Source organism: Drosophila nasuta, chromosome 2R (assembly GCF_023558535.2).
Source record: "Drosophila nasuta strain 15112-1781.00 chromosome 2R, ASM2355853v1, whole genome shotgun sequence".
In the NCBI taxonomy this organism is placed as follows: domain Eukaryota; kingdom Metazoa; phylum Arthropoda; class Insecta; order Diptera; family Drosophilidae; genus Drosophila; species Drosophila nasuta.
The window spans coordinates 22,343,291-22,361,414 of NC_083456.1; the positions used below are offsets into that span (position 1 = coordinate 22,343,291).

Consider the following 18,124-nt stretch of genomic DNA (forward strand, 5'->3'; position numbering starts at 1 on the left):
TATTATTTAAAAACATAAAGCAACTTAATACGTATTCAACTCATCGCAATGGTTCTCAAGCGTAACCAATTAAACTTTTGTAAGACAAACGAAACACAACCCAAAAAAATGAAAGAAAAATACCCAACCCAAAAAAAGCAGGCCTACAAATTATTCATGAATAATTTTTCGAAATATTTTTTTGGGTATCCGCCTGCAAATTGCGTTTCAACGTGGAGAGAAGAAAAAAATGTGAAACAAAGGAATTACCTTAAAAATGGAAAACTTTAACAGACGCAGACAGACAGACAGACAGACGCATTCGCATTTTACATTTTCATTTCCATTTCCACTTCGATTTCCACTGCGTGCGCTTTCGACTTGAGTGCGTCGCGAGTCAACAATTAACATTTTCCATTTTCCGGTTGCCAGGTTTTTTGTTGTTGTTGTTGTTGTAGTTGCTCCATTGCTGCTTTTGTTGTTGTTACTGTGTCTTGGCACCTTTGTCTACTGCCTGGCGGGATATTTATGAATATTAATCAGCGTGCATGTCGCGGAAATGAACGCAAAAGTTTTCGCCTCCCACACAGCATTTGCATTTGCATAACATCCCCGAAAACTACAAGTTCTAGGGCAGCCTCTAACGCCGTGGTATCGTGGCAGCCATTTTGAAGCCCATTTTGAAAGCAATCAATCCGAGAGGCAGCCACTGTCCTTGCACAGGACACGCGCCATGCTGGAAAACGAAAAAAATAGAAAATCACTCTGAGTGACAGTTCGTCAGTTTGGCTCTAGCTCCGGCATGATTTTAGACACTTTTTCCCGCCCTTGCCGGCGCATAATGACAGCACCCCGTCTCATACACACACACGCACACTCATCCGTCATTGTCCAGGGGTGTTTTTTTTTTGTTTTTGGTGTGCGTTGTGTTGCTCGGCACACGCAGTCGAAAGTGTCCAAAAATGCAGTACAAAGACAGCTCAAGGCAACGCAGTCCTTGCAAATGTATCTGTAACACTATCTGCTGTATCTCCAAAATGTATCTGTATCTGTAGCTGTATCTGCATCTGTGTTTTGCTTGCTGTCCAGTTCGTCCAATGCTATTTTTTTTTCTTGCTATTTCACCCTCCAATCGCTCGTAGAACATATTCGACAAACACACACAAGAAAGAAAAAAACCGGAACACGTTTCTAAAATTGAAATTCTTTTTTCGGCACTCAACAACAAGAGCTCGAGGCAACGGCAACGTGTAAGTGTAATCATGCCATGTACAGTTTTTGTATCCGTTCGCTGTGTGTTCGCTTAGATTGGAACATGTGCGTTGCCAACACCAGGCACAAGCGCAGGACAACAACATCGCTTGTCCTGCCGTGCAACCGACAACCGACTGGCATCCCCTACACCTCTGACTCCCCTCTCTCCCACCCTCCCTTCAACTTGAATGTCGATGCCAGTGTCGAGCCTAGAGCTGCGTGTCCTTTTCTGGGTTTTACTCGTTCCTTGCTCCCTTTTTGAACAGAATGTCGAAATTGATATTCGTTAGAAAGAAAACATTTCAATTTTCACTTTGCCGTTTCAAGTGGCTTGAAGGCGTGTTCTCTCATCCCATCGTGAACAAAATGAAACCATTTTTTTTTTGTTCCAGTTGTTGTCTGGCATTTTCATTTCCATTGAAATTGTTATTGATATGCTGTGAACAATTAGATCATTAAATGCCAACAGGTGTGATTTATAGTGCACGATAATGACACTTAATTGCAAGCAATTAATTGCATTTATTTTTCAGTTTACAACTCAGCAAATGAATGCATAACATATTTTTGAAAGGGAATTCATTTACGAATAAATATAGATAAATATTAAGTATTATATGATGTATTAATTATTGAGATTAAAAATGAGTATTTAATTTGCTAAGGAATTTAAAGGGTGAATGGATTTATTTCCTTATAAAAATTATCACTAGGCAACACTAAGTAGTAAACAGTTTAGTAAAATATGTCTCAATTAAACTATCCATCCAACAAATTTCATTTAATTTTCAAAAATAAATATGTTTAGTAAAATGTTATCCCAATATTAAACCTCCTACAAATTTCATTTCATTTCACTTTTAAGAATAATTAAAAGCAGTAATATATAAACTTTTAAAATGCAACAAATTTCGTAGCACTTCCCCAATAAACAAATTTCTTTTTTTATTTAATCGTTTTTATATCCAATTCTATTTTCTTTTATGTATTTTTAATATTATTTGTATTCATTACTTGAAAATTTTATTTTGTTTTAATTGGCATCTTAAATGTTTTTGTTTACTTCTATGCATTCAAAATATTAGTTTTCTTTGTTATATTCATTACTTGAAAATCACTTTTTGGGAGTTAGTTGACATCCCAAATGTTTTTCATGCAACACATTTCAGTTGGAATCTTGTTGAAAGCCATCATTCATCTCCTCTGCTCTGGAGTGCAGTTCAATAATGTTTTTTTGTGCCTCACAACAATTCTATTAGCGTTAATTAATATTCAGTCACTCGGTGGCAGCAGCAACAACAACAAGAACAATGAGTGGAACCACAAAACAGCAACCACGTTGCGACCAGGATGTTGCTGCCACATACTCCTTGAACATAGTCAGTGGCAACTCTTTGGAAATGGCAACACCCACACACACACACACACTCTCTTCGGGGGTAAGCCCTGATGTGTGTCTGCTACAGTACTCGAGTGTATGCCCCACAGCAGTCTGTGGCAGCCGCATGATGCCTGCCGCCTGCTGCTTTTGCCTCAGTCCCTCGATGTTGTTGTTGCCTGGTGATGATTACAATGATGGCCGTTGGTTTCCTTTTTGCCTTTTGCTTATTTTCGGCTCTTGTTGTGAGCTTTTGTTTTGTGGATCTGGATCTGCCACAGACTCTCTCGCTCTGAATGTGGCAGTGGCATCGGCGTCAGTTTCAGCTTCAGTCTCAGCGTCAGCGTCAACGTCGACAACGGCCTCGGCCTCGGCCTTTTCGCTTTTTGGTTGATAATTTTTTGTTGTTGCTGTTCTTTTTTTTTGGTATTTTTTTTTTGAGTGTGCTATGTGTTGTTTGTTAGGTTTCGCTTGGCTTTTGTTTCGTCATGTGTGCATTTCATTTCATTTGATTTCCTATGGCGGTGGCAACAACAACAGCACCAACAACAGCAGCAACAGCAACAGCGACGCAGTGCGCCCATGTTTGTTCTTTTGACAGGCAGTCAACCCGTCGTCATTTCATTTGTTCAGCAGCGCGCACTCAGCCATGTTCGCCCCGCTACCCAGCCAGCCACCACCACCATCACCACCACCGCAGAAGCAGCGGCAGCACCACCGCACCACCCGTTAGCTGAGAGAACTGAGAGCTCCAGAGTCAGAGTCAGAGGCAGAGCAAAACGCCGTTTCCTTTCCCTTTTCAGTTTCATTTCCCGTGTGCCTGCCTGCTGACTGCCTCTGACTGCCTGCCACAGCCAGCCTGTCAGTCTAACCGAGAGCAAGAAAGAGAGAGCACTACTCTGTGTGTGAGAGGGAGAGAGAGAGAGAGAGGGGAAGCGACGTCCGCTGGCCCGCTGTCCGGCCATTTTGATTTATGTGCGTTTCATTTCGTCGTTCAATACTCATATGCGGAATGTGGAATGTGTGCGGATATGGGAGTTTGGAATATCTTTCAGCCTGCTGCCTGCTGCCTTCTCCCTTCCCGCCTGCCACACATCCCTTGCCCGCATCTCAGGCTTTTTGGACGAGAGAGCGAATGCGCCCATTAGCTGTGCATGGGAGGTTCTAATTTCGAGTCTAGTGGCTGCTGCTGTTGCTGTTGCTGCCAGGACATGCGCCACGTTACGATTTCTGATTTTCGTCTTTGTCAGCTTTGTGTGGCCAGGAGACACGGGACACGGGACATGGGTCGGCCATGAGGAGAAAGGGGGGAACAAGGGTATCGGAGGACAGTGCAACCGCCCTCGTTTTTTGACTGGCATTTTTGGTGCGTAAGTTGAAATTTCAATTCAACGGATTTGGCCGGCAATTGTTTTTGATACATTCTCCATACATTGGACATTGTCCGTGTGCGATTTGATTTTCCATTCCATGGAGGGGAGCTAATGACGCCCCGCGTCAATGTCACTTAAACTGAAACTGTAACAGAAGCAACAGCAACACAATCAGCGAGGGAGTGGGTACAGGAGTGGGAGTGGCATCAAAAGGGAAGTGAATGCAATCAAGAGAATTGCCTAGCCTAATGGATGTTAAATGTGCTTGAAACAGATGCCCAAATAAATTAAATTAACAGCGATGTTTCGCACAAAATGGCAGCACTTTTCACAGATTGCCAATTGCGAAAAGTGCAGCAAATAAATAATTTAGCTCGGCTTGATATAAGGGTAAACACTATTAACAAAACTTTTAATATTTGAAAACTATAAAAATCAATAACATAAAATGCTATAAAGTCATGTATTTAACTATCATAATTTTAAAAAAAAATTTCATAAAATTAAATATAACCTGTATATCAAAAATCCCAAACATAAGCATTTGAATTTACTTATTTAAAAAAAATTTCAAACATGCATAAATACAAGTATTATAAGTAGCAAGGAGAACGGACAATTTTTTTCTATAAGAGGTGTACAAAATTTCAAACATTTTTTTAAAAATGAACAATTATTTCTTAAACATTTTTTTTTAATGGTCCTTAAATCTGAATTTAACTTCGAATCTATTTCTGTCAGTTGTCTACAATACTTCAAACATTTTTTAAAAATCAATTATAATTTCTTTGAACTTTTTTTATCTTATTAAAATCTTGAGAAATTTAAATTTAATTACGAATTTATATTTATCAGTTGCTTGTGTGCAGCTGCTAGTCTTAGTACTTGCTCATAATCGATTAAGCTGACAACTGCAACAACTACAACAAAAACAACAACAACTGTTGCTCTTGTCGCGTTGCGAATGAATTAAATAAAGTTATCAATGTTGTTTTTTGGTGCTGTTGTTGTTTTGCTGCTGCCTTAGTCAAATAAAAAGCAGAATTTAAGATTTATGGCTTCACGCAATTAGCGCTAAAATGTATGCAAAGGGATATTGAAATCAGAAAAAAAATGAATACAAAAAAAAAACCAACAACTGCAGTTTGTTGAGTAAAATCGCCCCAGGAATAGAACTGAGTTGAGTTGAGACCGAGACAGGACCTTTAGCATAATGAAGCCATTCACGTGGCCCGGCGGCTGACCGAGCCGCAAACATGGAGAGAATCGAGAGCGACAACGACGACGACGACGACACTCTCGATGACTTCCACGTTTCCACGCTTTTCACTTTCAATTGTAGCTCAACTTTTTACTATTTCATGAGCTCTTTATCGCTGGCTCTCTCGCTTCCACACTGTCGCCGTGTCTCACTCTTTCACTCGCTCTTAACAATTGCGCCGCCAAAAGCAATAAATCTTGTTGAACCAAAAACCAAAAAAAAAAACAGAAACAACAAAAAATTTCGTGTTTGTTGCGTGCGCTTTAGGAGACGTCGACGTCGCCGTCGTCGTTGTTGGCGTCAGCGTCGGCATATTTGTATTTCATATGCATGGCGGTAATTTTTGTGATTATGTTGTTGTTGTTTCTGTTGCTGCTGTGCCACAACTGAAATTCAAGTTCAGCCTGTTTCCCACAAAAACACAAAAAGAGAATCCGAAAGGGTTTTGCGGCAGCAAATTCAGAGTTGGGTCGCCAACTCCGCCCTGTGCAACCCCCTTTTTACCAAATGGCCAGCACCGAAATTGAATATATTTTAGAATTATTATATATTCATGACCACAATTATCGGCATAATATCAAAAGGCGCTCATACCACTATGTGATTTTGTGTCATTTTTTGAATTTCTATTATTTATTCACTGTTTCAATTCCGATTCAATCTGAATATGAATCTGAATGTCAATTTCAATTTATTATTTTTTGTGTGCACGATTATCGCTTATCAATTGCATTCGCTCTAAGTTGAGGATAGCATATGTATTTATTAGCTTTTAATTTGCCTCAATGTGCACCTAATTTATGCAGTTTGATTCATTTTCTTTTTTTTTTTGCTGTCAAATGCTTTAACTGCAATTATTTCGTTATTACTTCATTTGTGTGCTTAACAACATGCAGCCAACAAGTTTGCAGCGCGCGCTCAACATGCTGGCAACATGTTGCCAACGCGCAAGCAACACGCCTGCTTGGTAAATGTTGCGGAGGTTACAATGCTCGTCATGCAATGATGAAGAAACTACAACTTCTCGTTGAAATAAAGAAATAAATAATAACAGTTTTGTTTAATGTTTTTGTTTGCTAATGATTATAAGAATGTTATTTCAAAATAAATATTAAATTATTGCGATTAATTAAATTAGTCAATTTAGTTCAATGATTTAAAATATGAATATTACATTTTTCGAATATTTTCACAATGTTTGTGTTATAATCTAATTTAATCTGACTTTCAATATTTCAAATTTTAATTGAGAGTTATTTTTAATTTTATTAATGTTTTTATTTATTTCTATGATGTTAATTAATTATCTTTTTTAATGTTTACTATATTATCAAACTTATTTTCTCATTCAATCATTTATACCATTTTGAAGTTTTATTTAAATTATACATTTGCTTAAATTAAAATAGTATTTTTATAAATTTAGTTTATATTAAATCCAATTTTAAAAGTTTAAGTTATTACAGTATTATTTATATTTTCTTTCAACGAAAGAGTTTCAATTTGTTGCTATTTCGATGGCCCGCAGTGTGCTGCGAGTTCCGTTGCCCAAAAACAATGCCGCCATTTATCATTTTCTGTGTTGCCGGCTCGCTCATTCGCCAGTCAACAGCCAGCCAGAGGCCAGAGTCGCGCTCTCAGTCTGTCGAGTTTGTCGAGGGAACGACAACAACACAGAGCAGGCAACACGTTTCGCGTGCAACATGTTGCCGTGTATCCATCCATAAGTTGTGTGTTGTTTCGTGAATGCGAAAGATACATGTTTACGAGCGTTTTACGGTTAGTTGTGAATGAATGAACGTGCCAAATAGACGTGTTGCCGCCGCTACTCGCAACTCGGTTGCTCGTTCTCGCGAACTTCATTCCAAAAAACTGACGTAAAAATTTTTTATCGTACCGAACAAAAGAATTCAAATCAAATACCAATAAAGGAAAAATCAATTTATATTTGCGCAATTTTCAAGAACTTTTTCGGGTTGTGTGTATTGTGTGTTTTAATCGTTTTAAATATCGCAAAATAAATCGCTAATAAGTCGAATTTGTGCAACGCTGTATTTTTGGCGCTAAATGATGGAGGGCAACGTGTGGAACCGGATGAGTAAAAACTGTGCGCGAAAATGACATGGAAAATACGTAGAAAATCGTATGTGGACTGACAAAAGCAGCCGCAATCAAACCAAAAGAAAAAAGGAGAATAATACAAATAATTCAATTTAATTGATTGTGTTCGTATTCGTAGTTTTGTTGTTGTATTATTTAATTCGAAACAATTGTTGCAATAACAATTGCGACCAATTGCCTTATCAGCAGCCCGAAAACTGAACTCGCTCTTACACTTCGTTCTGCGGGGGCTGAGATGTCACCGGCAGTGGGACAACGACATCAACAACATCAACAACATCAACTTCAGCAACAGCATCGACTCTTGACAATTTTTGGCGCTGGCTCAGCAAAAGTAAAACACCGAACTCAAAAAAAAAAAAACGCAAACCTGAGAGTGAGACTGAGCCCTGAACGCAACTGATAAGCAACGTATGCTGATAAGCAGGCCAGACTGAAGGAGGCACAAGGAAAAGAGAAGGAGACACGAGACACGAAAGAGAGAGAGAGAGAGAGAGAGAGAAAGAGAGTTTCGCCGAATTGATTTTGACCGTGCATAATATACAATATATTTGTTGTTTATGGGTAGAAAACGCAAGTCGACCCGTCAACATCGAAATTATTTGCGTTTGCGTCTTCTCGTCCTTTCGTTTATCGTTCTGATTGCCATCGTTGTGGCGCGAGTTTTGTTCATTTTGCTTTTGTATCGTTTGCAAAATTTCAAGAAATTCAAAAAGTTCATCTCCCAATTCGACAACCAAAACAACAACAACAATTCAATAACAACAAGAACAGCAACAGCAACGGAAACACAATCCAAAAACTCAACATCAAAACATTCGCAACGTTTCATTTGGTGATTTTTCTATATGTACATATTGATTGTGTGTATGTGTGTGTATAGTATATAAATTGTGCTTAGTTATCGTTTATAAATTCACCAAAAAATTGTGATTGTCGATTTTGTAAATAAACCAACAACAACAACAACAACATCAAATATAAATTATATATATAAAGTAATCAACACTAAACGTAATTCGGAATCGGTTAATTTAAGTGTAAATCTCTAACAAAACGTCGACGTTTTTAAAAAGAAAATTGTGATATTAAATATATGTAATTAGACATACGCGAGAGTCTTAAGAAATCACGTCGATTTGTATATATGAATATATAGCCCGAGCGTATATATATATTTAACTAAAAAACAAAGAACATAAATATTTACGCACTTCACTAAGCTGAGCAGAGTACACAAAAAAATATATATCTATACATATATATATATATAAATATAAATATATAGAAATATACACACTTATATATTTTGGGCACCGATTTTTACACAACCAAGACAACAACAACAACAAGCGGAAGACACGAATTATATCGAAAAAGACACGAAAACAATCACAGAACTAAGGTAAATATTTTCGTGTTGTAAGATGTTAATTTAAAAAATAAATAAATATGAAAATATAAATATTATTAGTAAATACATCTATAATGTTAATAATGTGATTAAAATAAATTACAAAAATTGTTAAAATATATTAAGAGCATAAATTATTTATATACCTGAAAAAAGTCATATTTATAGTTAGACCTAAAACAATACCCCATTTATTTAATTGTGTTAAATATTTTGCCAAATTATAATAAAATTCCAATAGGTTTGCCATTGTAAATTCATGTTGAGAATAATGAACTTTTTCGATAGATATTTTCTAATGGAATGCATTTTCTCATGCCGAACAGTTTCTCTCACCACAAATATCTATTTTTTCTCGTCATTCTAATCAAGAGAGTTTTTCTAGTATCAATTAATTAATTAAATTTGCATAAACGCGTGTCGATAATACAAAATAATCACAGCAAAAACTCGCTTCCCCCCAACCATATTTCCAAGCTATCAGATTTGCCTCATAATTGATGAGAAGGAAAGCGAGATTGGATGCAAAAAGTAAAAAAAATAAAGTAGAGAAGTGAAGCGAAGTGAAGTGTAGTGAGCCGACTGATGTTATTCATGGCTAGTTGCAATTTAATTAGATCATTAAAACAGTTCATAAATCTTTTCGAAGTTGCCAGACAAACAAAGCGACACAGACACGTTTTACAAAACAAATTAGCTTGTAATCGGTAATCACAAATCGTAGAATCGCAAAACGCGATTTACGATTTGCGATTTACGAATCTCGCATTGCAAAAAATTGTAATGCGGCGGGTTAAACGCTTGTGTGGTTCAATAATCAAACAAGTTGTTCTAAGTAAATGGCAGCAAAGTGACACAAAATGATGACCACTGTAAGCAAAAGAGAGAGATAGAGAGAGAGAGAGCGTAAATACAGAGAGAGATAGCAAGAGAGACAACAATTTACAAGCATATGAAATAATTAGCGCATGGAGATGAAACGATTCAAATGCTGAACAGATAAGAGAATCAACTGGCTGCCAACAGTGCTGCATATAAATGTGAATACTCACACAGTACTCAGTACTCAGTACTCAGTACTCACATTCATGCACTCACACTCACACAGATACAAGCATACGCTTCGTTCACTGTTGCCGAATGCCATAAATCATTTCTCGCTCATATTTTTAAGTTTTTCTGCTGTTGAATCTATTGAGTGCCGTTGCACATGAATATGTTTACCCACAGCCAACTCAATGAGTATGCCAGCGAGTATGAGTGTATTCATATGTGTGTGTGTGCATAATAATAATGATGTGCCACGACATGGCGTCAAGTATTTATGCAACAATAACAATTACATTAAACGCCAACTGCATTTGCGAATAAACTTGAAAAAATTACACGTATTTATTTGTTTAACATTGCTTACTAATGAAAGCGTTTATCTAAAGATAATAATGGTTTAATATACATACGGTTATTGTAAAGTATAGATAAGGAAATTGGTAGAAATTTCAGAGATAAAATAAGTACTATTTTAATAAAATATAACTGATAATTTCATGAGCATATTTAATATTTTTTACAAACTGAATAAATTTGTAAATTCGAAAATTAAAAAGCATTAAATAATCTGCTGAAATGATCAGTTTTAAGTAAAGCACGTATTATTTAATAATCTTTAAGCTGCCACAAATTAAAGTGAAATCATTGCATAACATTTTCATATAATTTTCCATTTTATTTGCACTTTCATTGAGCAAACATTTTCGAGCAGGCTTGGGAGAAGGTTTCATTGTATTTATATAGTAAATATAACAAGCAGCGGCAATCATTTCACCGAGTACAGAAGCTCAACCAAGGCTGGTCAGAGGCAGCAAAAAAAAAAAAAAAAAACAGAAAAGCAAAAACGCTGCCAACTGTTTGGCAAAACTAAACCAGGCTCACAACCTCCAGACTTGTGGTCAACAGGGGGGAGGGGACAGGACAAAAGGGGGGAGGCAGCCCATGGGCAAATGGACGACGAGTGGACAGGCGACCCAGTCAAGTCAGGCAGCCTCTTTTGTTGCTGTCATATAGTTGTTATTGTTGCTGTTGCTGTTTGCTGTTATTGTTGTCTATCGGTTTCATAAGTTCTATGAATAAATTTCCATAAATGTGTTTATTTTTTTTGTTGTTTGTTGTTGCTGCCGTCGCAGTCGCAGCTGGTTGAGAGGTAAAAACTCGTAACTAAACACTGAACACACACACTCGCTCTGAGTTGAGTACTATTAACCGACGGACGGATGCGATGCAACAAAACGCGGCCCATGCAAAATGTGCAATGCAGAAAACAATTTTCAATATCACAAGCATCAAGTGACTAAAATTGTTGTTGTCGTTGTTGTTGCGCGTGTGTTGGAAGCGACAGTTTGACTGACATTTTTCTAGCATATCGTTTACATATTCGTTAGACGCAGTTGCTGTTATAGTTGCTGCTGCTGCCGTTGCTTGTTGCTGGCGTTGTTCAACATGCTGTTATATTGAATAACATACGCAAACTCGGCCCAAGCTGAGCTTCCGAACTGCAGCCTGTCAGACAGTGTTTGTGTTTGTGTGTAGGTGTCCTGGCTCCCATGTGACTCCTGTCACTGCCAGTTTCTGTTGCAGTGCAGTGCAGTACTGTGTGTGTCTTATTAAAAATTAATTTGCCAGCCACTCAGTGCTCAGTGCTCTTTGGGCTCAGCTGTAAATGCAGTCACACACACACACTCTGATGTGCATCACACTAATTGCTTTATAATGAAGCTGTCATTGTCACCTGTCGCCGATAATCTCTAACAAAATATGCCGACAATATGTGAATTGTATTTAGAGATTCGGGAATGATGCTCAATTCAAGTCACTTACTCATCGGAGTGCAAGCACAATTCCAATGTTATCGATCACTTATGCAAAACTGAAGGCAAAATCAACATCGACATTTGCATAAGGCGACGATCGATTGCAGAGTCCGATAATAACAGACAGACAGACAGACAAGACAAGACAAGCAAAAACTCGTGCAACATTCATGAATCTATTAATACGGAATGATTCGGTTTCAGTCTCTGCGATTGCGATGCCGATTTCGATTACGATTAATCTGCCATTAATTTCAATTTCTTTTGCGGCGAGCAAGCAATAGAAATGTCACAGCGCTTAATCAAAGCAGCTTGGGAAGATTTTTTGCAGCTGAGTTGTGATTTTTTTTTCTTTCTTACCCACTTTTTTTTTGGGAGTCAACTAGTTCCCATTGGCAATGAATTGGTCTCAATGCGAACTGTGTCACCTGGGTCTTTAGGCGACTCGTCGCAGACCCATTAATTAGCGACTGATTAACCCAATGATGGCACAATAGATTTGTCAAATTTAACATTGGTATAAATAATCTGGATCTCGAACAACTCGAATAGATGTCTCTGTCTCTGCATACCTTGTAAATTTATGCAAAAGTCAAGCATGAAACTAATTATCTGCAGAAAACAAACATTCAACTAGACTTTTATAGTTGATGCGTCCTATTTTCAGTTTTATTTTGCATGTACCAAATTAATCTAAAGCGCTTCAAGTGTCAACATCAACAATAGAAATATATAAATGAGAAGTTTATAAATTAATTTGAAGTGCATTTTGAAGAGTGGAAATATAATGGAAAAATATATAAAATTAAATGATAAATGCTGCTAACATATTTAAGTCTGGCTTAGACCTTTTTTTTTAAGCCTTCACTTCAGCTGGCCTGTTGCCTGTTTACAAGTCAGTTTTTTGGGTCAATTCTGTACCGACAACTGTCGCATTTTTGTGCTGTTGCCGCTGGTGTTGCCATTAACATTAATGTGGTCGCTATTGTTGGAAAGAAACTACACATGGTCAATGGGCTTGGACACAACTATTGGGGACATTACGGTAGTAATAGGGAAGAAGGGGCTAAGGGACTCTAAAGAACAATGCCAAAAGGGCCAACAATAGCCATGAAAGAAGCAACGTTAATGATGACACGCGCTGTTGCTGCTGCTAGACCAGTCTGAAGATGGCTAAAAGATGCACAACGGCAACAAATTAACATACAAGTAAGAGTACAAGGCGAGCGTTGAGCCGCCAACGCAGAGTCAACTTAATGTTGTTGCTGTTGTTGCTGCTGTTGTTGTCGGTACAAATAAGGCGAGCACACAATGCGAGTCGCTGTTGCAGCTCAGCTTGTGGCAGCGACTTACCGGGGGGATTAACTCAATTGCACTCGAATGTCAACCATTCAGTTTTGCCGACGGCAACAAGTTGCCAACTAGCAGCAAATAACTTAATTAGCCAAGAGTGCTATTGTTGCTGTTCCACTTGAAAGTTGTTGCTGTTGCTGTTGCAATTGCAGTCAATGTTGTAGTTGCTGTGTTATTAATGGGCCATTAGCCACTCGCCAGCAGACAGCTGAACTGGAGTCGAGGTAGTGGCAAGGATTAAGCGTAAAAACTGTCCCAAGTCAATGCAATTAGCAGCAAGTTACTGAACTGATTCGATTTCAATTACTATTGCGGTAGTAATTTAAAACATTAATCACTTCTTTAGAAATACTTTAACTGCATTTAAAATTAACTTTTTTCAATCATTTTTATATTATTGTGTTCTTCATCTTGATTTCATTTAAAGCTTTATCTTGTTTATAACTTAAATGTTTTCAACTGATCTTATCCAAGTTTTACTTCAAGCTTTTCTAGATCCAGATCTTTTTCAAGATTTATTTTTATATGTCGCTGTCAATTGCTACGCTTTGTTCACCCACTTTCATATCAGTTTCAACCCAATTTTCAGCGCCATCTTTTTTATGCATCCACAGCCACATTTCCCCCCTTTTGCCTTTGCCAACCCTTTGGGGCAGCCCCAGTTTCAAGGCTTTTGTTTTAATTCAGAATCAGCTTTTTAGTGTCGCATAATTGTCGTTTTCCTTTGAACTGCAGCGCCTGCAATTTGCTTATCGCCAGCGATCGCAATTGCCAATGGGGAGAGCTTCACTTGGTACCACATGCCGTATACTTATTGTTCATTGTTGTTGTTGTTGTTGTTGGCTGGCGTTGTCTTCTGCTGTCGCATTGTCACAGTGTCGCTCTGCCGTGTGGCTCGAGTACATTTCAATTAATTAACATTCAGCTGCACATGCGCAACAAAGTCATCGGTAGCTTTGGCTTTGGCTTTTGCTTCAGAGTCTGTCTCTGTCTCCGTCTCAGTTTGTGTCTCGAGCAGCGATTGCTGACTCAAAAGCGGATACCGAAAATTGCTGATTGCGCCAGATAAACTCATTTACAGCGGTTAAATGCCACCGGCGGCGCACATTGCCAACACTTTCGGGCGGTCGAGCGTCGACTTGAACGTGGACGTGGACGTAAACTTGGATGAGGCGGCGTCTATTGCGCATTGCAAATGAAGCGAGCGGAGCTTACTCGTTACACATGCACTTTCAACTAGAGATGGTCGCATGTCGTGACACGACAGCAACGTAACTTTTACGATAAATATCAATTCTTACAAAATAATGTATTTACGCTTACCTTACCTTTAAAATTCTCGACTTATCGTTGGTATCTCTAGTTGAGTTTACTCATTACATATGCACTTTCAATTAGAGATGGTCGCATGTCGTGACACGACAGTGACGTAACTTTTACCATAAATGTCAGTTGCGTATTCTTATAAAATAATGTACCTATAATTGGATTGAAATTTTACGTTAATCTTACCTTTAAATTTATCTGCTTATCTTTACTATTTCGAGTTCAGCTTATTCCTTACTTTCAACTAAAGATGGTCGCATGTCGTGACACGAAAGTAAAGTAACCTTTGCAATAAATTTCCTTAACGTATTCTTCAAAAATAATGTATTTATAAAAGCAGCAATTAAGTTTGAAATTTGTATAATAATGTATTTATAAAAGCTGCAATTACGTTTTCAATTTTCTGACTTATTTTGGTTATCAATATGCGCCCATCTCTAACTCCTCGCTGTGGCCAAGTGAAGCTTGTGATTGACAACAGTGATTCGCTGTCGATGGCTATCGCTGCACACGTTTCCAGTCCGTTCTCTGGCTGGCTGGCTCCTTTGTGGCCTCAATAATGTTTTCGGTGGACTTCATGTTCGTGTCGGACTCTGTAAATTGTCATGTTGTTTGCAGGCAAGATGCCTATCGTCACGTCACGTTACAAATTTTATGGCAAGCGACATTAGAAAAATTATTGTAATTAGCTTGGCAAAAGTACAAGCCAACTAGCCATATAAGCCACATTCATATGAGGGAGTTACAAATGAAGGCGTGGCAGATGCAGAGAGAGTTACAAGTTGGTCGCAGTTGGTCGTGGCTGGCGCTTAATCCTCAACGCAAACAGTCAACGGCGCCAATATCCCGCCACACACACACACATACAGCGACAGACACAATCGCAATCGCATACGAGGACATATGCCAACGGCAGATTATGAAAGGCAACCCCGTGTGCAAAGTGTAAAGTGTAAAATGTCTTAATGATAAACAAACAGAAAGTTTTGCGGCACCCCGTGACTGGTTAGGATTCAAAAAAGTGGAGAAGGAGGAAAATTCATATTGATGGAGGTTTCGCGCTGGCTAAAGTTGTGAATCTCTGGCCAAATATCTATGTGTGGCAGCTGAGCGCAAAACACAGAGAAGCGTACGTTTTGAATGCCATGCGTCGCTTCGATTTTGCACACGTGGCGTATACGTAATATTTGCTAGAATGCGCACTGTGGGTGTAGAAATGATAAACAAATCTGTATTTATTAAAAATTTAATTTAAATTACAATTTTCTAAGGAAATATACAATATTACGCATACGTCTAGTGGACCAAAAGTATTGTTGTTTCAGTATTGTTTATTTTTGCATATGCCTTTATTTTGCCATAAGTTTGCCCCACTGTGCGTAGTCATCGTTCGGTCGGTTGCTATTTGGAAATTTATTCACAATTCTTTATAGACGAGTTCCTTTCCCTTCGCACTCTTTCTCTTGCTGCCCAGCCGCTTGGTTACATTGAAATTGCATGTTAGCACGCAAAGGTTGCTGCTGCTGTTGTTATACTAAGTTGCTGTTGATGTTGTTGTTGCTGCTGCTGATGGCGGTGTTGTTGCCACTGTTGTTGGTGTAATGTCTTCTTATTATGCTGCGACACTGTTGCGGTTTACTATATACGATGAAAAAAAAAAAAATCTAGCGGTGGTTAGGGTGCTGTTAGCTGCGGTGGCGATGGTTGGTGGTGAACGCTCGTTGGTTATTGGTAAATAAACCGTCTAAGCGCGCAAAATTTGTTTGAGGTGAACAGAGGGAAACAAGAGAAAAAAAAACAACACACACACTCACAAGTAGTATACTCGCATATAAATAAAATATGGTTCGGTATCAGTTGGTAGGGATCGTGTATGCGGCTAATGCTAATAACATGCAATTTCCACCAGCAACAACACGCATGCATGCCACACACACGCACGTCGAGCGCCGAGAGCTTTTCCAGCGACAGGCCAAAAAAGGAAGCAGGTGAAAAGTATTCGATTTGCATGAACACCAACGGCAAAAGGCAGCAAGCAGCAAGCAGCAAGCGGCAAAGCGAAACTTGCAACAAAACTCGCCACCAAGTTGCCACCAACCGGCGACGTCTCTCGCAACTCTGGCAACCCGCAGTGCCACCAGAGGCGAAGGTGTTGAAAATTAGTAACTGTCTGCATGCCCCCAATCCTAATACCAATCCCCAATCCCCAGTCCCAATTCCAATCCCAATCCTCTGCTGCCCAGACGGTGCCAGCCACCAAATAAACCAAGCAACCAACGAACCTAGAGCCACAGCTGTCGATGGGAAAGTTGAGTTATCGATTGCCGCTCAAGAGGGAGATTTAAAGAAGCCTTAAGAACTGCTGACATTTCATTAGTCATACTCTACATACAATATAATAGTAAATTCAGTTTAGTTGTTATGATTAGTTTGTTCAAATATAACAATAACTTCAATTTTTATTGGATTATAATATTTCGAAAATGTTTTTAAATGTTACAAATATTTTTATGTAATAATACTTTTCTAGCTTCAATTTTTATTGGATTAAAATATTTCTGAAATTTTTTAAATATTACAAATATTTGGTTTGGTTTAGAATTTTGAATATATTACAAAGAACAAAATTATGTAAAGATATTTTTATATTGCTGGAATTTCTAGAGAATTAATAATTGAACCTAAAATGCCTTTCTTAATATGTTTGTAACTTTATGTAATTTTAATTAATTAATTTTAGGTTGGTTTGAAGGGAATTCTTCTGATATATTTCCAAATACATTTTAAATTGTTTTCTAACGAAAAGTTACAAAAACTTCTCTTTCAATGGTGAAAATTTAAATATTATGATCCTTAAAATTCTAAACAGTTACAATTAATTATAATGTTTATTACTATTTTGTTACTTCCCATTTAATCTAGTTCAAGCCAAAATTCACACACTTTTAAGATCTCTCATTTAACTGTTATCTTTATTTCTTCATTTGTAACTCCCACACTATATGTAAATTCTTACACTGTGTCTCTCTCATGCTGTTCTGTATCAATTTAATTCCATTTGCTTCGAAAACTAATCTTAAATATGCCAACAACAATTCACTTAATCATCATCTCCACTCGCAGATCAGCTAAGAACTCAGCGCTGAAATAATTTCATTTCATTTGAATGCCAGGCAGAATATTTTTGTTAAGAGCTTGGGAAACGAGCAACTTTTTTTGTGACGACAACTTTACAATGTGAGCAAAACGAGCAGAGCAACAACAACAACAACAACAGCAACAACTGTGGACTGACAAAACAGACAGAAGAGACGGACACAGGGACAAACATGAATAAAATTTGCGTAAAAGTGGACAACGAGCAAATAAACAGCAACAAGAGGGAGCGAAACGGAATAGAGCGAGAGTAACACAAACAAGAGGAAGAGTGTGAGAGCGAGAAGGAAATACTTATATCTGAATTGGAGACAGCGCTTGGGACTTTGGGATGCTTGTAAATGTAGATGTGCATGCGAATGTGAATGTGAATGTGAATGTGACTGTGGATGCTTAATAAAATAATGCGACAGAAGGAACGGCAAACGGCAATGCCAATGATAATGATGATGATGATGATGCTAATAATGATGACGATCGTGTGTGTGCATCTGTTACTCTTTCTCTGTGTGTGTGTGAGTAAATTTGCGTGTGTGTGGCGCAGAGTGAATTAATGGCTTAATTGAAAAATTTGTTCTCACCATGAGAGTTTCTTTATGTGCTCGTCGCCAACGTTGCGACATTTTTACTCGACAAATTGAG

At 38.0% G+C, this 18,124-nt stretch overlaps 1 protein-coding gene across 5 annotated transcripts in view; it reads left to right on the forward strand.

The window, feature by feature from the left end:
* LOC132787278 (homeotic protein antennapedia) overlaps positions 1-18,124 on the forward strand; it is a 121,769-nt gene that overhangs the window by 73,128 nt on the left and 30,517 nt on the right. Inside the window, exon 1 of one of the 5 annotated variants that reach the window (XM_060794218.1) lies at positions 8,219-8,771. The exons of the other annotated variants lie outside the window; for them this stretch is intronic. The gene's annotated coding sequence lies outside the window, so the exon portion shown is untranslated. Of the gene's footprint in view, positions 1-8,218; positions 8,772-18,124 lie in introns of those variants that run through there. 5 annotated transcript variants of the gene reach the window in all.